The sequence below is a fragment of the Lissotriton helveticus genome, chromosome 8, assembly GCF_964261635.1.
Source record: "Lissotriton helveticus chromosome 8, aLisHel1.1, whole genome shotgun sequence".
NCBI classification, from domain to species: domain Eukaryota; kingdom Metazoa; phylum Chordata; class Amphibia; order Caudata; family Salamandridae; genus Lissotriton; species Lissotriton helveticus.
The window spans coordinates 819,200,729-819,227,414 of record NC_136069.1 but is presented as its reverse complement, the minus strand read 5'-3'; the positions used below and the strand labels follow the sequence as shown (position 1 = coordinate 819,227,414).

The following is a 26,686-nucleotide window of genomic DNA, read 5'->3' as shown; positions in this document are numbered from 1 at the left end:
GCTTATTCCTCACTTGCTCTAATGTCCTTCCTGTCCACAAAGCTCTGCCTAAGTATGCTTTTTTTCTTTTTCAGGGAAATTCTAAATGGTTTCTCTGTCCACTCTGTGGCAGTAGAATGCTGATTATGATGCCATGTTTTGTGGAATCACCAAGGTACAACTACAGAGGAATATATGAGTCTGAAGGACATGGAACTCTTAGCTAACACATCACAATATGTGATGCTTGCCAACCAAGCACTACATTCTGGTGCGCTGATGATCAGAACATTCTGCTCCTAAAGGAAAGAAAATACCGCTTGATTGAAAATAAAGTCTCTGTTTATATTAACGCTCTCTCTCTCCCTATATCTATCTATCTATCTATCTATCTATCTATCTATCTATCTATCTATCTATCTATCTATCTATCTATCTATCTATCTATCTATCTATCTATCTATCTATCTATCTATCTATCTATCTATCTATCTATCTATCTATCTATCTATCTATCTATCTATCTATCTATCTATCTATCTATCTCTCTCTCTATCTATCTATCTATCTATCTATCTATCTATCTATCTATCTTTATATATGGATACATGCATACACCTACTCATAGATATGCCATGCATTTCTTTGGATTTGTTTCAACCTCTTGCCATTTATTTAAGAATCCCTACTTTTCAAGTGACTGCAAATGAAGTCATCTCTGGCACGTTTTGGCTGATGCAAGGTAACCAAAACACAAGACAACTTTTAATAAAAATCATTGGTTTCTTTGTTAACGTGCACTGTCAAACATGGGACTTTCACACGTCAGGTAAATATGATAACCAATACACAACAGAAGCAGATGCAGATTGCTTATCAATGTCGTGATAGAACAGTTGTGATTTGAGTAGTAGAAGCGCCCCTGAATTGATACTTATTATATACAGCCTGTAAGATAGTCAAAAATGCATGCTAGGAGAGGAGATGCAAATATAAATGTATTAGAAAAATACATAAAGAGGAGTGATATGCTTTTATTCATGCAAGGCTAGAAAAAATCCCCATACTGTCGAAAGCATTCATACACCACCAAATGGAAATAAACAATTCTGACATTAAACGAAAAGGTGACGATGCATTTGTATCATCACCTTGAGAAGGATCATCTAGGAATTGAGCCCAAGCCTCAGCACTTAAAACCAGAAACACTCCACTAAAATAGGAGGCCTGTTGGTGGCAACAATTCTCAAAGTTAATGCTTGTTCTGGTTGAGCATTGAACCGAATGCAGGGCTCTTTTGAAAGTGAGGTTTGTGAATCAACAGATACATCCACATGCCAATTATGTTATTGTTTTTAAGAGAATTCACTTTCTTGGAACAAGACTGCATGAACCCATCTTCAGGGCCTGGACATTTTCATGCAAAACGGCAACTCTCAACATTGCAGCCAAGACAATATAACTAGTGTTTCTGCCCGGTTTCGAACCGGGGACCTTTCGCGTGTGAGGCGAACGTGATAACCACTACACTACAGAAACAGATACCTACAGGTGATTCTTCTGTGATGAAACTGCTCAAAACAGACTATTCCAAGGGCATCTGGTTTTAGATTTCTTTCATGCAACCTGCCCGACAGCCCTATCTGAACGCTTGTATATGCCTTGCAAGTTCAGCATTTTTGCAAAATGCTTAAAGAGAAATGTTTCCTATTTGCTCAGGCAGGGCAAGGTTAAAAGCATGAGACTCTAGCAAATAATCATCCACTACTGCAAAGAGAAAATTGATATTGGCTTTGAAATGCATACTTCAAAAGAGCACCAATGAAAGGGCTCGTCCGGGATTTGAACCCGGGACCTCTCGCACCCAAAGCGAGAATCATACCCCTAGACCAACGAGCCGTTGAAAGACCCTCACCTCTGAAAAGGTAATACCAGCTCTAAGCCCGCAATGAAGATCATGCTGGGGTCTTTTTCATGCTTGGTCTGTGAATTCACAGGAAATTCAGTGTCTACTTACCCTTTCTCAAACGATAGCACTATCATTTGTAAGTGTCCCCTTTTATTTTTTCTCAGCATTGGACAAGTCTTACAGGAAGTCAGCAGTTATTTATATATTTCTGCATTGGCTAGAGCCTAAAGAGAAAGAATAAAAAGCTGTTCATAACAACATAAGAAACACATTTTGCCTTTTCTCTCAAATACTTATTCCCTTTGTGCAAATCGGAATGCCAAGGTGAATAGCTGGGCCACAGATTCTGGTTAATTATCTATCTCTTGAATGCAAGAAGCAATAAAAACTGCCTAATGCAGGACTAAAGCATTCCTTGCATAGCCTCTAACATCATAACATAACTGAGCTGCTGGTAACAAGCTAAGCAATGCCTTCCCAAAATGAGAAGTACATGTGCTTATGTGCTTATCCGCTCACTCAATCAGCGCTCGATCAGGCTCGATCAGGCGAGATATAGGAAAGGTGGAAAGGGTCCAAATGGCTGTCCCTTCCTTTTTAGGGTGGGTCCTGCTGACTATCATAGGATTCCTCTTAAGAGTGGCCAGGGTCAGAGGAAAAACTTTCAATGCTTCTTAGTGTTCTCTCCAGAAGCAGGCATTTTCTGTGCCTTTAATTTCAGGCTTTTCCCAGCAGTCTCTGTTCTGCCTATGTAAATTAACAAAAGCAGTGCTTATTCCTCACTTGCTCTAATGTCCTTCCTGTCCACAAAGCTCTGCCTAAGTATGCTTTTTTTCTTTTTCAGGGAAATTCTAAATGGTTTCTCTGTCCACTCTGTGGCAGTAGAATGCTGATTATGATGCCATGTTTTGTGGAATCACCAAGGTACAACTACAGAGGAATATATGAGTCTGAAGGACATGGAACTCTTAGCTAACACATCACAATATGTGATGCTTGCCAACCAAGCACTACATTCTGGTGCGCTGATGATCAGAACATTCTGCTCCTAAAGGAAAGAAAATACCGCTTGATTGAAAATAAAGTCTCTGTTTATATTAACGCTCTCTCTCTCTATCTATCTATCTATCTATCTATCTATCTATCTATCTATCTATCTATCTATCTATCTATCTATCTATCTATCTATCTATCTATCTATCTATCTATCTATCTATCTATCTATCTATCTATCTATCTATCTATCTATCTATCTATCTATCTATCTATCTTTATATATGGATACATGCATACACCTACTCATAGATATGCCATGCATTTCTTTGGATTTGTTTCAACCTCTTGCCATTTATTTGAGAATCCCTACTTTTCAAGTGACTGCAAATGAAGTCATCTCTGGCACGTTTTGGCTGATGCAAGGTAACCAAAACACAAGACAACTTTTAATAAAAATCATTGGTTTCTTTGTTAACGTGCACTGTCAAACATGGGACTTTCACACGTCAGGTAAATATGATAACCAATACACAACAGAAGCAGATGCAGATTGCTTATCAATGTCGTGATAGAACAGTTGTGATTTGAGTAGTAGAAGCGCCCCTGAATTGATACTTATTATATACAGCCTGTAAGATAGTCAAAAATGCATGCTAGGAGAGGAGATGCAAATATAAATGTATTAGAAAAATACATAAAGAGGAGTGATATGCTTTTATTCATGCAAGGCTAGAACAAATCCCCATACTGTCGAAAGCATTCATACACCACCAAATGGAAATAAACAATTCTGACATTAAACGAAAAGGTGACGATGCATTTGTATCATCACCTTGAGAAGGATCATCCAGGAATTGAGCCCAAGCCTCAGCACTTAAAACCAGAAACACTCCACTAAAATAGGAGGCCTGTTGGTGCCAACAATTCTCAAAGTTAATGCTTGTTCTGGTTGAGCATTGAACCGAATGCAGGGCTCTTTTGAAAGTGAGGTTTGTGAATCAACAGATACATCCACATGCCAATTATGTTATTGTTTTTAAGAGAATTCACTTTCTTGGAACGAGACTGCATGAACCCATCTTCAGGGCCTGGACAATTTCATGCAAAACGGCAACTCTCAACATTGCAGCCAAGACAATATAACTAGTGTTTCTGCCCGGTTTCGAACCGGGAACCTTTCGCGTGTGAGGCGAACGTGATAACCACTACACTACAGAAACAGATACCTACAGGTGATTCTTCTGTGATGAAACTGCTCAAAACAGACTATTCCAAGGGCATCTGGTTTTAGATTTCTTTCATGCAACCTGCCCGACAGCCCTATCTGAACGCTTGTATATGCCTTGCAAGTTCAGCATTTTTGCAAAATGCTTAAAGAGAAATGTTTCCTATTTGCTCAGGCAGGGCAAGGTTAAAAGCATGAGACTCTAGCAAATAATCATCCACTACTGCAAAGAGAAAATTGATATTGGCTTTGAAATGCATACTTCAAAAGAGCACCAATGAAAGGGCTCGTCCGGGATTTGAACCCGGGACCTCTCGCACCCAAAGCGAGAATCATACCCCTAGACCAACGAGCCGTTGAAAGACCCTCACCTCTGAAAAGGTAATACCAGCTCTAAGCCCGCAATGAAGATCATGCTGGGGTCTTTTTCATGCTTGGTCTGTGAATTCACAGGAAATTCAGTGTCAACTTACCCTTTCTCAAACGATAGCACTATCATTTGTAAGTGTCCCCTTTTATTTTTTCTCAGCATTGGACAAGTCTTACAGGAAGTCAGCAGTTATTTATATATTTCTGCATTGGCTAGAGCCTAAAGAGAAAGAATAAAAAGCTGTTCATAACAACATAAGAAACACATTTTGCCTTTTCTCTCAAATACTTATTCCCTTTGTGCAAATCGGAATGCCAAGGTGAATAGCTGGGCCACAGATTCTGGTTAATTATCTATCTCTTGAATGCAAGAAGCAATAAAAACTGCCTAATGCAGGACTAAAGCATTCCTTGCATAGCCTCTAACATCATAACATAACTGAGCTGCTGGTAACAAGCTAAGCAATGCCTTCCCAAAATGAGAAGTACATGTGCTTATGTGCTTATCCGCTCAATCAGCGCTCGATCAGGCTCGATCAGGCGAGATATAGGAAAGGTGGAAAGGGTCCAAATGGCTGTCCCTTCCTTTTTAGGGTGGGTCCTGCTGACTATCATAGGATTCCTCTTAAGAGTGGCCAGGGTCAGAGGAAAAACTTTCAATGCTTCTTAGTGTTCTCTCCAGAAGCAGGCATTTTCTGTGCCTTTAATTTCAGGCTTTTCCCAGCAGTCTCTGTTCTGCCTATGTAAATTAACAAAAGCAGTGCTTATTCCTCACTTGCTCTAATGTCCTTCCTGTCCACAAAGCTCTGCCTAAGTATGCTTTTTTTCTTTTTCAGGGAAATTCTAAATGGTTTCTCTGTCCACTCTGTGGCAGTAGAATGCTGATTATGATGCCATGTTTTGTGGAATCACCAAGGTACAACTACAGAGGAATATATGAGTCTGAAGGACATGGAACTCTTAGCTAACACATCACAATATGTGATGCTTGCCAACCAAGCACTACATTCTGGTGCGCTGATGATCAGAACATTCTGCTCCTAAAGGAAAGAAAATACCGCTTGATTGAAAATAAAGTCTCTGTTTATATTAACGCTCTCTCTCTCCCTATATCTATCTATCTATCTATCTATCTATCTATCTATCTATCTATCTATCTATCTATCTATCTATCTATCTATCTATCTATCTATCTATCTATCTATCTATCTATCTATCTATCTATCTATCTATCTATCTATCTATCTATCTATCTATCTATCTATCTATCTATCTATCTATCTATCTATCTCTCTATCTATCTATCTATCTATCTATCTATCTATCTATCTATCTATCTATCTATCTTTATATATGGATACATGCATACACCTACTCATAGATATGCCATGCATTTCTTTGGATTTGTTTCAACCTCTTGCCATTTATTTAAGAATCCCTACTTTTCAAGTGACTGCAAATGAAGTCATCTCTGGCACGTTTTGGCTGATGCAAGGTAACCAAAACACAAGACAACTTTTAATAAAAATCATTGGTTTCTTTGTTAACGTGCACTGTCAAACATGGGACTTTCACACGTCAGGTAAATATGATAACCAATACACAACAGAAGCAGATGCAGATTGCTTATCAATGTCGTGATAGAACAGTTGTGATTTGAGTAGTAGAAGCGCCCCTGAATTGATACTTATTATATACAGCCTGTAAGATAGTCAAAAATGCATGCTAGGAGAGGAGATGCAAATATAAATGTATTAGAAAAATACATAAAGAGGAGTGATATGCTTTTATTCATGCAAGGCTAGAAAAAATCCCCATACTGTCGAAAGCATTCATACACCACCAAATGGAAATAAACAATTCTGACATTAAACGAAAAGGTGACGATGCATTTGTATCATCACCTTGAGAAGGATCATCTAGGAATTGAGCCCAAGCCTCAGCACTTAAAACCAGAAACACTCCACTAAAATAGGAGGCCTGTTGGTGGCAACAATTCTCAAAGTTAATGCTTGTTCTGGTTGAGCATTGAACCGAATGCAGGGCTCTTTTGAAAGTGAGGTTTGTGAATCAACAGATACATCCACATGCCAATTATGTTATTGTTTTTAAGAGAATTCACTTTCTTGGAACAAGACTGCATGAACCCATCTTCAGGGCCTGGACATTTTCATGCAAAACGGCAACTCTCAACATTGCAGCCAAGACAATATAACTAGTGTTTCTGCCCGGTTTCGAACCGGGGACCTTTCGCGTGTGAGGCGAACGTGATAACCACTACACTACAGAAACAGATACCTACAGGTGATTCTTCTGTGATGAAACTGCTCAAAACAGACTATTCCAAGGGCATCTGGTTTTAGATTTCTTTCATGCAACCTGCCCGACAGCCCTATCTGAACGCTTGTATATGCCTTGCAAGTTCAGCATTTTTGCAAAATGCTTAAAGAGAAATGTTTCCTATTTGCTCAGGCAGGGCAAGGTTAAAAGCATGAGACTCTAGCAAATAATCATCCACTACTGCAAAGAGAAAATTGATATTGGCTTAGAAATGCATACTTCAAAAGAGCACCAATGAAAGGGCTCGTCCGGGATTTGAACCCGGGACCTCTCGCACCCAAAGCGAGAATCATACCCCTAGACCAACGAGCCGTTGAAAGACCCTCACCTCTGAAAAGGTAATACCAGCTCTAAGCCCGCAATGAAGATCATGCTGGGGTCTTTTTCATGCTTGGTCTGTGAATTCACAGGAAATTCAGTGTCTACTTACCCTTTCTCAAACGATAGCACTATCATTTGTAAGTGTCCCCTTTTATTTTTTCTCAGCATTGGACAAGTCTTACAGGAAGTCAGCAGTTATTTATATATTTCTGCATTGGCTAGAGCCTAAAGAGAAAGAATAAAAAGCTGTTCATAACAACATAAGAAACACATTTTGCCTTTTCTCTCAAATACTTATTCCCTTTGTGCAAATCGGAATGCCAAGGTGAATAGCTGGGCCACAGATTCTGGTTAATTATCTATCTCTTGAATGCAAGAAGCAATAAAAACTGCCTAATGCAGGACTAAAGCATTCCTTGCATAGCCTCTAACATCATAACATAACTGAGCTGCTGGTAACAAGCTAAGCAATGCCTTCCCAAAATGAGAAGTACATGTGCTTATGTGCTTATCCGCTCACTCAATCAGCGCTCGATCAGGCTCGATCAGGCGAGATATAGGAAAGGTGGAAAGGGTCCAAATGGCTGTCCCTTCCTTTTTAGGGTGGGTCCTGCTGACTATCATAGGATTCCTCTTAAGAGTGGCCAGGGTCAGAGGAAAAACTTTCAATGCTTCTTAGTGTTCTCTCCAGAAGCAGGCATTTTCTGTGCCTTTAATTTCAGGCTTTTCCCAGCAGTCTCTGTTCTGCCTATGTAAATTAACAAAAGCAGTGCTTATTCCTCACTTGCTCTAATGTCCTTCCTGTCCACAAAGCTCTGCCTAAGTATGCTTTTTTTCTTTTTCAGGGAAATTCTAAATGGTTTCTCTGTCCACTCTGTGGCAGTAGAATGCTGATTATGATGCCATGTTTTGTGGAATCACCAAGGTACAACTACAGAGGAATATATGAGTCTGAAGGACATGGAACTCTTAGCTAACACATCACAATATGTGATGCTTGCCAACCAAGCACTACATTCTGGTGCGCTGATGATCAGAACATTCTGCTCCTAAAGGAAAGAAAATACCGCTTGATTGAAAATAAAGTCTCTGTTTATATTAACGCTCTCTCTCTCTATCTATCTATCTATCTATCTATCTATCTATCTATCTATCTATCTATCTATCTATCTATCTATCTATCTATCTATCTATCTATCTATCTATCTATCTATCTATCTATCTATCTATCTATCTATCTATCTTTATATATGGATACATGCATACACCTACTCATAGATATGCCATGCATTTCTTTGGATTTGTTTCAACCTCTTGCCATTTATTTGAGAATCCCTACTTTTCAAGTGACTGCAAATGAAGTCATCTCTGGCACGTTTTGGCTGATGCAAGGTAACCAAAACACAAGACAACTTTTAATAAAAATCATTGGTTTCTTTGTTAACGTGCACTGTCAAACATGGGACTTTCACACGTCAGGTAAATATGAAAACCAATACACAACAGAAGCAGATGCAGATTGCTTATCAATGTCGTGATAGAACAGTTGTGATTTGAGTAGTAGAAGCGCCCCTGAATTGATACTTATTATATACAGCCTGTAAGATAGTCAAAAATGCATGCTAGGAGAGGAGATGCAAATATAAATGTATTAGAAAAATACATAAAGAGGAGTGATATGCTTTTATTCATGCAAGGCTAGAAAAAATCCCCATACTGTCGAAAGCATTCATACACCACCAAATGGAAATAAACAATTCTGACATTAAACGAAAAGGTGACGATGCATTTGTATCATCACCTTGAGAAGGATCATCCAGGAATTGAGCCCAAGCCTCAGCACTTAAAACCAGAAACACTCCACTAAAATAGGAGGCCTGTTGGTGCCAACAATTCTCAAAGTTAATGCTTGTTCTGGTTGAGCATTGAACCGAATGCAGGGCTCTTTTGAAAGTGAGGTTTGTGAATCAACAGATACATCCACATGCCAATTATGTTATTGTTTTTAAGAGAATTCACTTTCTTGGAACGAGACTGCATGAACCCATCTTCAGGGCCTGGACAATTTCATGCAAAACGGCAACTCTCAACATTGCAGCCAAGACAATATAACTAGTGTTTCTGCCCGGTTTCGAACCGGGAACCTTTCGCGTGTGAGGCGAACGTGATAACCACTACACTACAGAAACAGATACCTACAGGTGATTCTTCTGTGATGAAACTGCTCAAAACAGACTATTCCAAGGGCATCTGGTTTTAGATTTCTTTCATGCAACCTGCCCGACAGCCCTATCTGAACGCTTGTATATGCCTTGCAAGTTCAGCATTTTTGCAAAATGCTTAAAGAGAAATGTTTCCTATTTGCTCAGGCAGGGCAAGGTTAAAAGCATGAGACTCTAGCAAATAATCATCCACTACTGCAAAGAGAAAATTGATATTGGCTTTGAAATGCATACTTCAAAAGAGCACCAATGAAAGGGCTCGTCCGGGATTTGAACCCGGGACCTCTCGCACCCAAAGCGAGAATCATACCCCTAGACCAACGAGCCGTTGAAAGACCCTCACCTCTGAAAAGGTAATACCAGCTCTAAGCCCGCAATGAAGATCATGCTGGGGTCTTTTTCATGCTTGGTCTGTGAATTCACAGGAAATTCAGTGTCAACTTACCCTTTCTCAAACGATAGCACTATCATTTGTAAGTGTCCCCTTTTATTTTTTCTCAGCATTGGACAAGTCTTACAGGAAGTCAGCAGTTATTTATATATTTCTGCATTGGCTAGAGCCTAAAGAGAAAGAATAAAAAGCTGTTCATAACAACATAAGAAACACATTTTGCCTTTTCTCTCAAATACTTATTCCCTTTGTGCAAATCGGAATGCCAAGGTGAATAGCTGGGCCACAGATTCTGGCTAATTATCTATCTCTTGAATGCAAGAAGCAATAAAAACTGCCTAATGCAGGACTAAAGCATTCCTTGCATAGCCTCTAACATCATAACATAACTGAGCTGCTGGTAACAAGCTAAGCAATGCCTTCCCAAAATGAGAAGTACATGTGCTTATGTGCTTATCCGCTCAATCAGCGCTCGATCAGGCTCGATCAGGCGAGATATAGGAAAGGTGGAAAGGGTCCAAATGGCTGTCCCTTCCTTTTTAGGGTGGGTCCTGCTGACTATCATAGGATTCCTCTTAAGAGTGGCCAGGGTCAGAGGAAAAACTTTCAATGCTTCTTAGTGTTCTCTCCAGAAGCAGGCATTTTCTGTGCCTTTAATTTCAGGCTTTTCCCAGCAGTCTCTGTTCTGCCTATGTAAATTAACAAAAGCAGTGCTTATTCCTCACTTGCTCTAATGTCCTTCCTGTCCACAAAGCTCTGCCTAAGTATGCTTTTTTTCTTTTTCAGGGAAATTCTAAATGGTTTCTCTGTCCACTCTGTGGCAGTAGAATGCTGATTATGATGCCATGTTTTGTGGAATCACCAAGATACAACTACAGAGGAATATATGAGTCTGAAGGACATGGAACTCTTAGCTAACACATCACAATATGTGATGCTTGCCAACCAAGCACTACATTCTGGTGCGCTGATGATCAGAACATTCTGCTCCTAAAGGAAAGAAAATACCGCTTGATTGAAAATAAAGTCTCTGTTTATATTAACGCTCTCTCTCTCCCTATATCTATCTATCTATCTATCAATCTATCTATCTATCTATCTATCTATATCTCTATCTATCTATCTATCTATCTATCTATCTATCTATCTATCTTTATATATGGATACATGCATACACCTACTCATAGATATGCCATGCATTTCTTTGGATTTGTTTCAACCTCTTGCCATTTATTTGAGAATCCCTACTTTTCAAGTGACTGCAAATGAAGTCATCTCTGGCACGTTTTGGCTGATGCAAGGTAACCAAAACACAAGACAACTTTTAATAAAAATCATTGGTTTCTTTGTTAACGTGCACTGTCAAACATGGGACTTTCACACGTCAGGTAAATATGATAACCAATACACAACAGAAGCAGATGCAGATTGCTTATCAATGTCGTGATAGAACAGTTGTGATTTGAGTAGTAGAAGCGCCCCTGAATTGATACTTATTATATACAGCCTGTAAGATAGTCAAAAATGCATGCTAGGAGAGGAGATGCAAATATAAATGTATTAGAAAAATACATAAAGAGGAGTGATATGCTTTTATTCATGCAAGGCTAGAAAAAATCCCCATACTGTCGAAAGCATTCATACACCACCAAATGGAAATAAACAATTCTGACATTAAACGAAAAGGTGACGATGCATTTGTATCATCACCTTGAGAAGGATCATCCAGGAATTGAGCCCAAGCCTCAGCACTTAAAACCAGAAACACTCCACTAAAATAGGAGGCCTGTTGGTGCCAACAATTCTCAAAGTTAATGCTTGTTCTGGTTGAGCATTGAACCGAATGCAGGGCTCTTTTGAAAGTGAGGTTTGTGAATCAACAGATACATCCACATGCCAATTATGTTATTGTTTTTAAGAGAATTCACTTTCTTGGAACGAGACTGCATGAACCCATCTTCAGGGCCTGGACAATTTCATGCAAAACGGCAACTCTCAACATTGCAGCCAAGACAATATAACTAGTGTTTCTGCCCGGTTTCGAACCGGGAACCTTTCGCGTGTGAGGCGAACGTGATAACCACTACACTACAGAAACAGATACCTACAGGTGATTCTTCTGTGATGAAACTGCTCAAAACAGACTATTCCAAGGGCATCTGGTTTTAGATTTCTTTCATGCAACCTGCCCGACAGCCCTATCTGAACGCTTGTATATGCCTTGCAAGTTCAGCATTTTTGCAAAATGCTTAAAGAGAAATGTTTCCTATTTGCTCAGGCAGGGCAAGGTTAAAAGCATGAGACTCTAGCAAATAATCATCCACTACTGCAAAGAGAAAATTGATATTGGCTTTGAAATGCATACTTCAAAAGAGCACCAATGAAAGGGCTCGTCCGGGATTTGAACCCGGGACCTCTCGCACCCAAAGCGAGAATCATACCCCTAGACCAACGAGCCGTTGAAAGACCCTCACCTCTGAAAAGGTAATACCAGCTCTAAGCCCGCAATGAAGATCATGCTGGGGTCTTTTTCATGCTTGGTCTGTGAATTCACAGGAAATTCAGTGTCAACTTACCCTTTCTCAAACGATAGCACTATCATTTGTAAGTGTCCCCTTTTATTTTTTCTCAGCATTGGACAAGTCTTACAGGAAGTCAGCAGTTATTTATATATTTCTGCATTGGCTAGAGCCTAAAGAGAAAGAATAAAAAGCTGTTCATAACAACATAAGAAACACATTTTGCCTTTTCTCTCAAATACTTATTCCCTTTGTGCAAATCGGAATGCCAAGGTGAATAGCTGGGCCACAGATTCTGGCAAATTATCTATCTCTTGAATGCAAGAAGCAATAAAAACTGCCTAATGCAGGACTAAAGCATTCCTTGCATAGCCTCTAACATCATAACATAACTGAGCTGCTGGTAACAAGCTAAGCAATGCCTTCCCAAAATGAGAAGTACATGTGCTTATGTGCTTATCCGCTCAATCAGCGCTCGATCAGGCTCGATCAAGGAAAGGTGGAAAGGGTCCAAATGGCTGTCCCTTCCTTTTTAGGGTGGGTCCTGCTGACTATCATAGGATTCCTCTTAAGAGTGGCCAGGGTCAGAGGAAAAACTTTCAATGCTTCTTAGTGTTCTCTCCAGAAGCAGGCATTTTCTGTGCCTTTAATTTCAGGCTTTTCCCAGCAGTCTCTGTTCTGCCTATGTAAATTAACAAAAGCAGTGCTTATTCCTCACTTGCTCTAATGTCCTTCCTGTCCACAAAGCTCTGCCTAAGTATGCTTTTTTTCTTTTTCAGGGAAATTCTAAATGGTTTCTCTGTCCACTCTGTGGCAGTAGAATGCTGATTATGATGCCATGTTTTGTGGAATCACCAAGATACAACTACAGAGGAATATATGAGTCTGAAGGACATGGAACTCTTAGCTAACACATCACAATATGTGATGCTTGCCAACCAAGCACTACATTCTGGTGCGCTGATGATCAGAACATTCTGCTCCTAAAGGAAAGAAAATACCGCTTGATTGAAAATAAAGTCTCTGTTTATATTAACGCTCTCTCTCTCCCTATATCTATCTATCTATCTATCAATCTATCTATCTATCTATCTATCTATCTATATCTCTATCTATCTATCTATCTATCTATCTATCTATCTATCTATCTTTATATATGGATACATGCATACACCTACTCATAGATATGCCATGCATTTCTTTGGATTTGTTTCAACCTCTTGCCATTTATTTGAGAATCCCTACTTTTCAAGTGACTGCAAATGAAGTCATCTCTGGCACGTTTTGGCTGATGCAAGGTAACCAAAACACAAGACAACTTTTAATAAAAATCATTGGTTTCTTTGTTAACGTGCACTGTCAAACATGGGACTTTCACACGTCAGGTAAATATGATAACCAATACACAACAGAAGCAGATGCAGATTGCTTATCAATGTCGTGATAGAACAGTTGTGATTTGAGTAGTAGAAGCGCCCCTGAATTGATACTTATTATATACAGCCTGTAAGATAGTCAAAAATGCATGCTAGGAGAGGAGATGCAAATATAAATGTATTAGAAAAATACATAAAGAGGAGTGATATGCTTTTATTCATGCAAGGCTAGAAAAAATCCCCATACTGTCGAAAGCATTCATACACCACCAAATGGAAATAAACAATTCTGACATTAAACGAAAAGGTGACGATGCATTTGTATCATCACCTTGAGAAGGATCATCTAGGAATTGAGCCCAAGCCTCAGCACTTAAAACCAGAAACACTCCACTAAAATAGGAGGCCTGTTGGTGCCAACAATTCTCAAAGTTAATGCTTGTTCTGGTTGAGCATTGAACCGAATGCAGGGCTCTTTTGAAAGTGAGGTTTGTGAATCAACAGATACATCCACATGCCAATTATGTTATTGTTTTTAAGAGAATTCACTTTCTTGGAACGAGACTGCATGAACCCATCTTCAGGGCCTGGACAATTTCATGCAAAACGGCAACTCTCAACATTGCAGCCAAGACAATATAACTAGTGTTTCTGCCCGGTTTCGAACCGGGGACCTTTCGCGTGTGAGGCGAACGTGATAACCACTACACTACAGAAACAGATACCTACAGGTGATTCTTCTGTGATGAAACTGCTCAAAACAGACTATTCCAAGGGCATCTGGTTTTAGATTTCTTTCATGCAACCTGCCCGACAGCCCTATCTGAACGCTTGTATATGCCTTGCAAGTTCAGCATTTTTGCAAAATGCTTAAAGAGAAATGTTTCCTATTTGCTCAGGCAGGGCAAGGTTAAAAGCATGAGACTCTAGCAAATAATCATCCACTACTGCAAAGAGAAAATTGATATTGGCTTTGAAATGCATACTTCAAAAGAGCACCAATGAAAGGGCTCGTCCGGGATTTGAACCCGGGACCTCTCGCACCCAAAGCGAGAATCATACCCCTAGACCAACGAGCCGTTGAAAGACCCTCACCTCTGAAAAGGTAATACCAGCTCTAAGCCCGCAATGAAGATCATGCTGGGGTCTTTTTCATGCTTGGTCTGTGAATTCACAGGAAATTCAGTGTCAACTTACCCTTTCTCAAACGATAGCACTATCATTTGTAAGTGTCCCCTTTTATTTTTTCTCAGCATTGGACAAGTCTTACAGGAACCAGCAGTTATTTATATATTTCTGCATTGGCTAGAGCCTAAAGAGAAAGTATAAAAAGCTGTTCATAACAACATAAGAAACACATTTTGCCTTTTCTCTCAAATACTTATTCCCTTTGTGCAAATCGGAATGCCAAGGTGAATAGCTGGGCCACAGATTCTGGCTAATTATCTATCTCTTGAATGCAAGAAGCAATAAAAACTGCCTAATGCAGGACTAAAGCATTCCTTGCATAGCCTCTAACATCATAACATAACTGAGCTGCTGGTAACAAGCTAAGCAATGCCTTCCCAAAATGAGAAGTACATGTGCTTATGTGCTTATCCGCTCAATCAGCGCTCGATCAGGCTCGATCAGGCGAGATATAGGAAAGGTGGAAAGGGTCCAAATGGCTGTCCCTTCCTTTTTAGGGTGGGTCCTGCTGACTATCATAGGATTCCTCTTAAGAGTGGCCAGGGTCAGAGGAAAAACTTTCAATGCTTCTTAGTGTTCTCTCCAGAAGCAGGCATTTTCTGTGCCTTTAATTTCAGGCTTTTCCCAGCAGTCTCTGTTCTGCCTATGTAAATTAACAAAAGCAGTGCTTATTCCTCACTTGCTCTAATGTCCTTCCTGTCCACAAAGCTCTGCCTAAGTATGCTTTTTTTCTTTTTCAGGGAAATTCTAAATGGTTTCTCTGTCCACTCTGTGGCAGTAGAATGCTGATTATGATGCCATGTTTTGTGGAATCACCAAGGTACAACTACAGAGGAATATATGAGTCTGAAGGACATGGAACTCTTAGCTAACACATCACAATATGTGATGCTTGCCAACCAAGCACTACATTCTGGTGCGCTGATGATCAGAACATTCTGCTCCTAAAGGAAAGAAAATACCGCTTGATTGAAAATAAAGTCTCTGTTTATATTAACGCTCTCTCTCTCCCTATATCTATCTATCTATCTATCTATCTATCTATCTATCTATCTATCTATCTATCTATCTATCTATCTATCTATCTATCTATCTATCTATCTATCTATCTATCTATCTATCTATCTATCTATCTATCTATCTATCTATCTATCTATATCTCTATCTATCTATCTATCTATCTATCTATCTATCTATCTATCTATCTATCTATCTATCTATCTATCTATCTATCTATCTATCTATCTATCTATCTATCTATCTATCTATCTATCTTTATATATGGATACATGCATACACCTACTCATAGATATGCCATGCATTTCTTTGGATTTGTTTCAACCTCTTGCCATTTATTTGAGAATCCCTACTTTTCAAGTGACTGCAAATGAAGTCATCTCTGGCACGTTTTGGCTGATGCAAGGTAACCAAAACACAAGACAACTTTTAATAAAAATCATTGGTTTCTTTGTTAACGTGCACTGTCAAACATGGGACTTTCACACGTCAGGTAAATATGATAACCAATACACAACAGAAGCAGATGCAGATTGCTTATTAATGTCGTGATAGAACAGTTGTGATTTGAGTAGTAGAAGCGCCCCTGAATTGATACTTATTATATACAGCCTGTAAGATAGTCAAAAATGCATGCTAGGAGAGGAGATGCAAATATAAATGTATTAGAAAAATACATAAAGAGGAGTGATATGCTTTTATTCATGCAAGGCTAGAAAAAATCCCCATACTGTCGAAAGCATTCATACACCACCAAATGGAAATAAACAATTCTGACATTAAACGAAAAGGTGACGATGCATTTGTATCATCACCTTGAGAAGGATCATCTAGGAATTGAGCCCAAGCCTCAGCACTTAAAACCAGAAACACTCCACTAAAATAGGAGGCCTGTTGGTGCCAACAATTCTCAAAGTTAATGCTTGTTCTGGTTGAGCATTGAACCGAATGCAGGGCTCTTTTGAAAGTGAGGTTTGTGAATCAACAGATACATCCACATGCCAATTATGTTATTGTTTTTAAGAGAATTCACTTTCTTGGAACGAGACTGCATGAACCCATCTTCAGGGCCTGGACAATTTCATGCAAAACGGCAACTCTCAACATTGCAGCCAAGACAATATAACTAGTGTTTCTGCCCGGTTTCGAACCGGGGACTTTTCGCGTGTGAGGCGAACGTGATAACCACTACACTACAGAAACAGATACCTACAGGTGATTCTTCTGTGATGAAACTGCTCAAAACAGACTATTCCAAGGGCATCTGGTTTTAGATTTCTTTCATGCAACCTGCCCGACAGCCCTATCTGAACGCTTGTATATGCCTTGCAAGTTCAGCATTTTTGCAAAATGCTTAAAGAGAAATGTTTCCTATTTGCTCAGGCAGGGCAAGGTTAAAAGCATGAGACTCTAGCAAATAATCATCCACTACTGCAAAGAGAAAATTGATATTGGCTTTGAAATGCATACTTCAAAAGAGCACCAATGAAAGGGCTCGTCCGGGATTTGAACCCGGGACCTCTCGCACCCAAAGCGAGAATCATACCCCTAGACCAACGAGCCGTTGAAAGACCCTCACCTCTGAAAAGGTAATACCAGCTCTAAGCCCGCAATGAAGATCATGCTGGGGTCTTTTTCATGCTTGGTCTGTGAATTCACAGGAAATTCAGTGTCAACTTACCCTTTCTCAAACGATAGCACTATCATTTGTAAGTGTCCCCTTTTATTTTTTCTCAGCATTGGACAAGTCTTACAGGAAGTCAGCAGTTATTTATATATTTCTGCATTGGCTAGAGCCTAAAGAGAAAGAATAAAAAGCTGTTCATAACAACATAAGAAACACATTTTGCCTTTTCTCTCAAATACTTATTCCCTTTGTGCAAATCGGAATGCCAAGGTGAATAGCTGGGCCACAGATTCTGGCTAATTATCTATCTCTTGAATGCAAGAAGCAATAAAAACTGCCTAATGCAGGACTAAAGCATTCCTTGCATAGCATCTAACATCATAACATAACTGAGCTGCTGGTAACAAGCTAAGCAATGCCTTCCCAAAATGAGAAGTACATGTGCTTATGTGCTTATCCGCTCAATCAGCGCTCGATCAGGCTCGATCAGGCGAGATATAGGAAAGGTGGAAAGGGTCCAAATGGCTGTCCCTTCCTTTTTAGGGTGGGTCCTGCTGACTATCATAGGATTCCTCTTAAGAGTGGCCAGGGTCAGAGGAAAAACTTTCAATGCTTCTTAGTGTTCTCTCCAGAAGCAGGCATTTTCTGTGCCTTTAATTTCAGGCTTTTCCCAGCAGTCTCTGTTCTGCCTATGTAAATTAACAAAAGCAGTGCTTATTCCTCACTTGCTCTAATGTCCTTCCTGTCCACAAAGCTCTGCCTAAGTATGCTTTTTTTCTTTTTCAGGGAAATTCTAAATGGTTTCTCTGTCCACTCTGTGGCAGTAGAATGCTGATTATGATGCCATGTTTTGTGGAATCACCAAGGTACAACTACAGAGGAATATATGAGTCTGAAGGACATGGAACTCTTAGCTAACACATCACAATATGTGATGCTTGCCAACCAAGCACTACATTCTGGTGCGCTGATGATCAGAACATTCTGCTCCTAAAGGAAAGAAAATACCGCTTGATTGAAAATAAAGTCTCTGTTTATATTAACGCTCTCTCTCTCCCTATATCTATCTATCTATCTATCTATCTATCTATCTATCTATCTATCTATCTATCTATCTATCTATCTATCTATCTATCTATCTATCTATCTATCTATCTATCTATCTATCTATCTATCTATCTATCTATCTATCTATCTATCTATCTATCTATCTATATCTCTATCTATCTATCTATCTATCTATCTATCTATCTATCTATCTATCTATCTTTATATATGGATACATGCATACACCTACTCATAGATATGCCATGCATTTCTTTGGATTTGTTTCAACCTCTTGCCATTTATTTGAGAATCCCTACTTTTCAAGTGACTGCAAATGAAGTCATCTCTGGCACGTTTTGGCTGATGCAAGGTAACCAAAACACAAGACAACTTTTAATAAAAATCATTGGTTTCTTTGTTAACGTGCACTGTCAAACATGGGACTTTCACACGTCAGGTAAATATGATAACCAATACACAACAGAAGCAGATGCAGATTGCTTATCAATGTCGTGATAGAACAGTTGTGATTTGAGTAGTAGAAGCGCCCCTGAATTGATACTTATTATATACAGCCTGTAAGATAGTCAAAAATGCATGCTAGGAGAGGAGATGCAAATATAAATGTATTAGAAAAATACATAAAGAGGAGTGATATGCTTTTATTCATGCAAGGCTAGAAAAAATCCCCATACTGTCGAAAGCATTCATACACCACCAAATGGAAATAAACAATTCTGACATTAAACGAAAAGGTGACGATGCATTTGTATCATCACCTTGAGAAGGATCATCTAGGAATTGAGCCCAAGCCTCAGCACTTAAAACCAGAAACACTCCACTAAAATAGGAGGCCTGTTGGTGCCAACAATTCTCAAAGTTAATGCTTGTTCTGGTTGAGCATTGAACCGAATGCAGGGCTCTTTTGAAAGTGAGGTTTGTGAATCAACAGATACATCCACATGCCAATTATGTTATTGTTTTTAAGAGAATTCACTTTCTTGGAACGAGACTGCATGAACCCATCTTCAGGGCCTGGACAATTTCATGCAAAACGGCAACTCTCAACATTGCAGCCAAGACAATATAACTAGTGTTTCTGCCCGGTTTCGAACCGGGGACCTTTCGCGTGTGAGGCGAACGTGATAACCACTACACTACAGAAACAGATACCTACAGGTGATTCTTCTGTGATGAAACTGCTCAAAACAGACTATTCCAAGGGCATCTGGTTTTAGATTTCTTTCATGCAACCTGCCCGACAGCCCTATCTGAACGCTTGTATATGCCTTGCAAGTTCAGCATTTTTGCAAAATGCTTAAAGAGAAATGTTTCCTATTTGCTCAGGCAGGGCAAGGTTAAAAGCATGAGACTCTAGCAAATAATCATCCACTACTGCAAAGAGAAAATTGATATTGGCTTTGAAATGCATACTTCAAAAGAGCACCAATGAAAGGGCTCGTCCGGGATTTGAACCCGGGACCTCTCGCACCCAAAGCGAGAATCATACCCCTAGACCAACAAGCCGTTGAAAGACCCTCTCCTCTGAAAAGGTAATACCAGCTCTAAGCCCGCAATGAAGATCATGCTGGGGTCTTTTTCATGCTTGGTCTGTGAATTCACAGGAAATTCAGTGTCAACTTACCCTTTCTCAAACGATAGTACTATCATTTGTAAGTGTCCCCTTTTATTTTTTCTCAGCATTGGACAAGTCTTACAGGAAGTCAGCAGTTATTTATATATTTCTGCATTGGCTAGAGCCTAAAGAGAAAGAATAAAAAGCTGTTCATAACAACATAAGAAACACATTTTGCCTTTTCTCTCAAATACTTATTCCCTTTGTGCAAATCGGAATGCCAAGGTGAATAGCTGGGCCACAGATTCTGGCTAATTATCTATCTCTTGAATGCAAGAAGCAATAAAAACTGCCTAATGCAGGACTAAAGCATTCCTTGCATAGCCTCTAACATCATAACATAACTGAGCTGCTGGTAACAAGCTAAGCAATGCCTTCCCAAAATGAGAAGTACATGTGCTTATGTGCTTATGTGCTTATCCGCTCAATCAGCGCTCAATCAGGCTCGATATAGGAAAGGTGGAAAGGGTCCAAATGGCTTTCCCTTCCTTTTTAGGGTGGGTCCTGCTGACTATCATAGGATTCCTCTTAAGAGTGGCCAGGGTCAGAGGAAAAACTTTCAATGCTTCTTAGTGTTCTCTCCAGAAGCAGGCATTTTCTGTGCCTTTAATTTCAGGCTTTTCCCAGCAGTCTCTGTTCTGCCTATGTAAATTAACAAAAGCAGTGCTTATTCCTCACTTGCTCTAATGTCCTTCCTGTCCACAAAGCTCTGCCTAAGTATGCTTTTTTTCTTTTTCAGGGAAATTCTAAATGGTTTCTCTGTCCACTCTGTGGCAGTAGAATGCTGATTATGATGCCATGTTTTGTGGAATCACCAAGGTACAACTACAGAGGAATATATGAGTCTGAAGGACATGGAACTCTTAGCTAACACATCAAAATATGTGATGCTTGCCAACCAAGCACTACATTCTGGTGCGCTGATGATCAGAACATTCTGCTCCTAAAGGAAAGAAAATACCGCTTGATTGAAAATAAAGTCTCTGTTTATATTAACGCTCTCTCTCTCCCTATATCTATCTATCTATCTATCTATCTATCTATCTATCTATCTATCTATCTATCTATCTATCTATCTATCTATCTATCTATCTATCTATCTATCTATCTATCTATCTATCTATCTATCTATCTATCTATATCTCTATCTATCTATCTATCTATCTATCTATCTATCTATCTATCTATCTATCTATCTTTATATATGGATACATGCATACACCTACTCATAGATATGCCATGCATTTCTTTGGATTTGTTTCAACCTCTTGCCATTTATTTGAGAATCCCTACTTTTCAAGTGACTGCAAATGAAGTCATCTCTGGCACGTTTTGGCTGATGCAAGGTAACCAAAACACAAGACAACTTTTAATAAAAATCATTGGTTTCTTTGTTAACGTGCACTGTCAAACATGGGACTTTCACACGTCAGGTAAATATGATAACCAATACACAACAGAAGCAGATGCAGATTGCTTATTAATGTCGTGATAGAACAGTTGTGATTTGAGTAGTAGAAGCGCCCCTGAATTGATACTTATTATATACAGCCTGTAAGATAGTCAAAAATGCATGCTAGGAGAGGAGATGCAAATATAAATGTATTAGAAAAATACATAAAGAGGAGTGATTATGCTTTTATTCATGCAAGGCTAGAAAAAATCCCCATACTGTCGAAAGCATTCATACACCACCAAATGGAAATAAACAATTCTGACATTAAACGAAAAGGTGACGATGCATTTGTATCATCACCTTGAGAAGGATCATCTAGGAATTGAGCCCAAGCCTCAGCACTTAAAACCAGAAACACTCCACTAAAATAGGAGGCCTGTTGGTGCCAACAATTCTCAAAGTTAATGCTTGTTCTGGTTGAGCATTGAACCGAATGCAGGGCTCTTTTGAAAGTGAGGTTTGTGAATCAACAGATACATCCACATGCCAATTATGTTATTGTTTTTAAGAGAATTCACTTTCTTGGAACGAGACTGCATGAACCCATCTTCAGGGCCTGGACAATTTCATGCAAAACGGCAACTCTCAACATTGCAGCCAAGACAATATAACTAGTGTTTCTGCCCGGTTTCGAACCGGGGACTTTTCGCGTGTGAGGCGAACGTGATAACCACTACACTACAGAAACAGATACCTACAGGTGATTCTTCTGTGATGAAACTGCTCAAAACAGACTATTCCAAGGGCATCTGGTTTTAGATTTCTTTCATGCAACCTGCCCGACAGCCCTATCTGAACGCTTGTATATGCCTTGCAAGTTCAGCATTTTCGCAAAATGCTTAAAGAGAAATGTTTCCTATTTGCTCAGGCAGGGCAAGGTTAAAAGCATGAGACTCTAGCAAATAATCATCCACTACTGCAAAGAGAAAATTGATATTGGCTTTGAAATGCATACTTCAAAAGAGCACCAATGAAAGGGCTCGTCCGGGATTTGAACCCGGGACCTCTCGCACCCAAAGCGAGAATCATACCCCTAGACCAACGAGCCGTTGAAAGACCCTCACCTCTGAAAAGGTAATACCAGCTCTAAGCCCGCAATGAAGATCATGCTGGGGTCTTTTTCATGCTTGGTCTGTGAATTCACAGGAAATTCAGTGTCAACTTACCCTTTCTCAAACGATAGCACTATCATTTGTAAGTGTCCCCTTTTATTTTTTCTCAGCATTGGACAAGTCTTACAGGAAGTCAGCAGTTATTTATATATTTCTGCATTGGCTAGAGCCTAAAGAGAAAGAATAAAAAGCTGTTCATAACAACATAAGAAACACATTTTGCCTTTTCTCTCAAATACTTATTCCCTTTGTGCAAATCGGAATGCCAAGGTGAATAGCTGGGCCACAGATTCTGGCTAATTATCTATCTCTTGAATGCAAGAAGCAATAAAAACTGCCTAATGCAGGACTAAAGCATTCCTTGCATAGCCTCTAACATCATAACATAACTGAGCTGCTGGTAACAAGCTAAGCAATGCCTTCCCAAAATGAGAAGTACATGTGCTTATGTGCTTATCCGCTCAATCAGCGCTCGATCAGGCTCGATCAGGCGAGATATAGGAAAGGTGGAAAGGGTCCAAATGGCTGTCCCTTCCTTTTTAGGGTGGGTCCTGCTGACTATCATAGGATTCCTCTTAAGAGTGGCCAGGGTCAGAGGAAAAACTTTCAATGCTTCTTAGTGTTCTCTCCAGAAGCAGGCATTTTCTGTGCCTTTAATTTCAGGCTTTTCCCAGCAGTCTCTGTTCTGCCTATGTAAATTAACAAAAGCAGTGCTTATTCCTCACTTGCTCTAATGTCCTTCCTGTCCACAAAGCTCTGCCTAAGTATGCTTTTTTTCTTTTTCAGGGAAATTCTAAATGGTTTCTCTGTCCACTCTGTGGCAGTAGAATGCTGATTATGATGCCATGTTTTGTGGAATCACCAAGGTACAACTACAGAGGAATATATGAGTCTGAAGGACATGGAACTCTTAGCTAACACATCACAATATGTGATGCTTGCCAACCAAGCACTACATTCTGGTGCGCTGATGATCAGAACATTCTGCTCCTAAAGGAAAGAAAATACCGCTTGATTGAAAATAAAGTCTCTGTTTATATTAACGCTCTCTCTCTCCCTATATCTATCTATCTATCTATCTATCTATCTATCTATCTATCTATCTATCTATCTATCTATCTATCTATCTATCTATCTATCTATCTATCTATCTATCTATCTATCTATCTATCTATATCTCTATCTATCTATCTATCTATCTATCTATCTATCTATCTATCTATCTATCTATCTATCTATCTATCTATATATCTTTATATATGGATACATGCATACACCTACTCATAGATATGCCATGCATTTCTTTGGATTTGTTTCAACCTCTTGCCATTTATTTAAGAATCCCTACTTTTCAAGTGACTGCAAATGAAGTCATCTCTGGCACGTTTTGGCTGATGCAAGGTAACCAAAACACAAGACAACTTTTAATAAAAATCATTGGTTTCTTTGTTAACGTGCACTGTCAAACATGGGACTTTCACACGTCAGGTAAATATGATAACCAATACACAACAGAAGCAGATTGCTTATCAATGTCGTGATAGAACAGTTGTGATTTGAGTAGTAGAAGCGCCCCTGAATTGATACTTATTATATACAGCCTGTAAGATAGTCAAAAATGCATGCTAGGAGAGGAGATGCAAATATAAATGTATTAGAAAAATACATAAAGAGGAGTGATATGCTTTTATTCATGCAAGGCTAGAAAAAATCCCCATACTGTCGAAAGCATTCATACACCACCAAATGGAAATAAACAATTCTGACATTAAACGAAAAGGTGACGATGCATTTGTATCATCACCTTGAGAAGGATCATCTAGGAAATGAGCCCAAGCCTCAGCACTTAAAACCAGAAACACTCCACTAAAATAGGAGGCCTGTTGGTGCCAACAATTCTCAAAGTTAATGCTTGTTCTGGTTGAGCATTGAACCGAATGCAGGGCTCTTTTGAAAGTGAGGTTTGTGAATCAACAGATACATCCACATGCCAATTATGTTATTGTTTTTAAGAGAATTCACTTTCTTGGAACGAGACTGCATGAACCCATCTTCAGGGCCTGGACAATTTCATGCAAAACGGCAACTCTCAACATTGCAGCCAAGACAATATAACTAGTGTTTCTGCCCGGTTTCGAACCGGGGACCTTTCGCGTGTGAGGCAAATGTGATAACCACTACACTACAGAAACAGATACCTACAGGTGATTCTTCTGTGATGAAACTGCTCAAAACAGACTATTCCAAGGGCATCTGGTTTTAGATTTCTTTCATGCAACCTGCCCGACAGCCCTATCTGAACGCTTGTATATGTCTTGCAAGTTCAGCATTTTTGCAAAATGCTTAAAGAGAAATGTTTCCTATTTGCTCAGGCAGGGCAAGGTTAAAAGCATGAGACTCTAGCAAATAATCATCCACTACTGCAAAGAGAAAATTGATATTGGCTTTGAAATGCATACTTCAAAAGAGCACCAATGAAAGGGCTCGTCCGGGATTTGAACCCGGGACCTCTCGCACCCAAAGCGAGAATCATACCCCTAGACCAACGAGCCGTTGAAAGACCCTCACCTCTGAAAAGGTAATACCAGCTCTAAGCCCGCAATGAAGATCATGCTGGGGTCTTTTTCATGCTTGGTCTGTGAATTCACAGGAAATTCAGTGTCAACTTACCCTTTCTCAAACGATAGCACTATCATTTGTAAGTGTCCCCTTTTATTTTTTCTCAGCATTGGACAAGTCTTACAGGAAGTCAGCAGTTATTTATATATTTCTGCATTGGCTAGAGCCTAAAGAGAAAGAATAAAAAGCTGTTCATAACAACATAAGAAACACATTTTGCCTTTTCTCTCAAATACTTATTCCCTTTGTGCAAATCGGAATGCCAAGGTGAATAGCTGGGCCACAGATTCTGGTTAATTATCTATCTCTTGAATGCAAGAAGCAATAAAAACTGCCTAATGCAGGACTAAAGCATTCCTTGCATACCCTCTAACATCATAACATAACTGAGCTGCTGGTAACAAGCTAAGCAATGCCTTCCCAAAATGAGAAGTACATGTGCTTATGTGCTTATCCGCTCAATCAGCGCTCGATCAGGCTCGATCAGGCGAGATATAGGAAAGGTGGAAAGGGTCCAAATGGCTGTCCCTTCCTTTTTAGGGTGGGTCCTGCTGACTATCATAGGATTCCTCTTAAGAGTGGCCAGGGTCAGAGGAAAAACTTTCAATGCTTCTTAGTGTTCTCTCCAGAAGCAGGCATTTTCTGTGCCTTTAATTTCAGGCTTTTCCCAGCAGTCTCTGTTCTGCCTATGTAAATTAACAAAAGCAGTGCTTATTCCTCACTTGCTCTAATGTCCTTCCTGTCCACAAAGCTCTGCCTAAGTATGCTTTTTTTCTTTTTCAGGGAAATTCTAAATGGTTTCTCTGTCCACTCTGTGGCAGTAGAATGCTGATTATGATGCCATGTTTTGTGGAATCACCAAGGTACAACTACAGAGGAATATATGAGTCTGAAGGACATGGAACTCTTAGCTAACACATCACAATATGTGATGCTTGCCAACCAAGCACTACATTCTGGTGCGCTGATGATCAGAACATTCTGCTCCTAAAGGAAAGAAAATACCGCTTGATTGAAAATAAAGTCTCTGTTTATATTAACGCTCTCTCTCTCCCTATATCTATCTATCTATCTATCTATCTATCTATCTATCTATCTATCTATCTATCTATCTATCTATCTATCTATCTATCTATCTATCTATCTATCTATCTATCTATCTATCTATCTATCTATCTATCTATCTATCTATCTATCTATCTATCTATCTATCTATCTATCTATCTATCTATCTATCTATCTCTCTATCTATCTATCTATCTATCTATCTATCTATCTATCTATCTATCTATCTTTATATATGGATACATGCATACACCTACTCATAGATATGCCAT

General features: G+C 39.4%; 20 non-coding genes across 20 annotated transcripts; all 20 read right to left on the bottom strand.

The window, feature by feature from the left end:
- Positions 1-1,445: 1,445 nt before the first annotated feature.
- TRNAV-CAC (transfer RNA valine (anticodon CAC)) lies at positions 1,446-1,518 on the bottom strand. Its single transcript has one exon. It is a non-coding gene; the product is annotated as a tRNA-Val (tRNA).
- A 288-nt stretch (positions 1,519-1,806) lies between these two features.
- TRNAP-UGG (transfer RNA proline (anticodon UGG)) lies at positions 1,807-1,878 on the bottom strand. Its single transcript has one exon. It is a non-coding gene; the product is annotated as a tRNA-Pro (tRNA).
- Positions 1,879-4,031: 2,153 nt separating this feature from the next.
- On the bottom strand, positions 4,032-4,104 carry TRNAV-CAC (transfer RNA valine (anticodon CAC)). The gene has a single exon. It is a non-coding gene; the product is annotated as a tRNA-Val (tRNA).
- A 288-nt stretch (positions 4,105-4,392) lies between these two features.
- On the bottom strand, positions 4,393-4,464 carry TRNAP-UGG (transfer RNA proline (anticodon UGG)). Its single transcript has one exon. It is a non-coding gene; the product is annotated as a tRNA-Pro (tRNA).
- A 2,233-nt stretch (positions 4,465-6,697) lies between these two features.
- TRNAV-CAC (transfer RNA valine (anticodon CAC)) lies at positions 6,698-6,770 on the bottom strand. The gene has a single exon. It is a non-coding gene; the product is annotated as a tRNA-Val (tRNA).
- Positions 6,771-7,058: 288 nt separating this feature from the next.
- Positions 7,059-7,130, bottom strand: TRNAP-UGG (transfer RNA proline (anticodon UGG)). The gene has a single exon. It is a non-coding gene; the product is annotated as a tRNA-Pro (tRNA).
- A 2,125-nt stretch (positions 7,131-9,255) lies between these two features.
- TRNAV-CAC (transfer RNA valine (anticodon CAC)) lies at positions 9,256-9,328 on the bottom strand. The gene has a single exon. It is a non-coding gene; the product is annotated as a tRNA-Val (tRNA).
- A 288-nt stretch (positions 9,329-9,616) lies between these two features.
- Positions 9,617-9,688, bottom strand: TRNAP-UGG (transfer RNA proline (anticodon UGG)). Its single transcript has one exon. It is a non-coding gene; the product is annotated as a tRNA-Pro (tRNA).
- A 2,089-nt stretch (positions 9,689-11,777) lies between these two features.
- Positions 11,778-11,850, bottom strand: TRNAV-CAC (transfer RNA valine (anticodon CAC)). Its single transcript has one exon. It is a non-coding gene; the product is annotated as a tRNA-Val (tRNA).
- A 288-nt stretch (positions 11,851-12,138) lies between these two features.
- On the bottom strand, positions 12,139-12,210 carry TRNAP-UGG (transfer RNA proline (anticodon UGG)). The gene has a single exon. It is a non-coding gene; the product is annotated as a tRNA-Pro (tRNA).
- Positions 12,211-14,293: 2,083 nt separating this feature from the next.
- Positions 14,294-14,366, bottom strand: TRNAV-CAC (transfer RNA valine (anticodon CAC)). Its single transcript has one exon. It is a non-coding gene; the product is annotated as a tRNA-Val (tRNA).
- A 288-nt stretch (positions 14,367-14,654) lies between these two features.
- Positions 14,655-14,726, bottom strand: TRNAP-UGG (transfer RNA proline (anticodon UGG)). Its single transcript has one exon. It is a non-coding gene; the product is annotated as a tRNA-Pro (tRNA).
- A 2,256-nt stretch (positions 14,727-16,982) lies between these two features.
- Positions 16,983-17,055, bottom strand: TRNAV-CAC (transfer RNA valine (anticodon CAC)). Its single transcript has one exon. It is a non-coding gene; the product is annotated as a tRNA-Val (tRNA).
- A 288-nt stretch (positions 17,056-17,343) lies between these two features.
- TRNAP-UGG (transfer RNA proline (anticodon UGG)) lies at positions 17,344-17,415 on the bottom strand. Its single transcript has one exon. It is a non-coding gene; the product is annotated as a tRNA-Pro (tRNA).
- Positions 17,416-19,620: 2,205 nt separating this feature from the next.
- Positions 19,621-19,693, bottom strand: TRNAV-CAC (transfer RNA valine (anticodon CAC)). Its single transcript has one exon. It is a non-coding gene; the product is annotated as a tRNA-Val (tRNA).
- Positions 19,694-19,981: 288 nt separating this feature from the next.
- Positions 19,982-20,053, bottom strand: TRNAP-UGG (transfer RNA proline (anticodon UGG)). Its single transcript has one exon. It is a non-coding gene; the product is annotated as a tRNA-Pro (tRNA).
- A 2,180-nt stretch (positions 20,054-22,233) lies between these two features.
- Positions 22,234-22,306, bottom strand: TRNAV-CAC (transfer RNA valine (anticodon CAC)). The gene has a single exon. It is a non-coding gene; the product is annotated as a tRNA-Val (tRNA).
- Positions 22,307-22,594: 288 nt separating this feature from the next.
- TRNAP-UGG (transfer RNA proline (anticodon UGG)) lies at positions 22,595-22,666 on the bottom strand. Its single transcript has one exon. It is a non-coding gene; the product is annotated as a tRNA-Pro (tRNA).
- A 2,183-nt stretch (positions 22,667-24,849) lies between these two features.
- Positions 24,850-24,922, bottom strand: TRNAV-CAC (transfer RNA valine (anticodon CAC)). Its single transcript has one exon. It is a non-coding gene; the product is annotated as a tRNA-Val (tRNA).
- Positions 24,923-25,210: 288 nt separating this feature from the next.
- Positions 25,211-25,282, bottom strand: TRNAP-UGG (transfer RNA proline (anticodon UGG)). The gene has a single exon. It is a non-coding gene; the product is annotated as a tRNA-Pro (tRNA).
- Between the last annotated feature and the right edge of the window lie 1,404 nt (positions 25,283-26,686).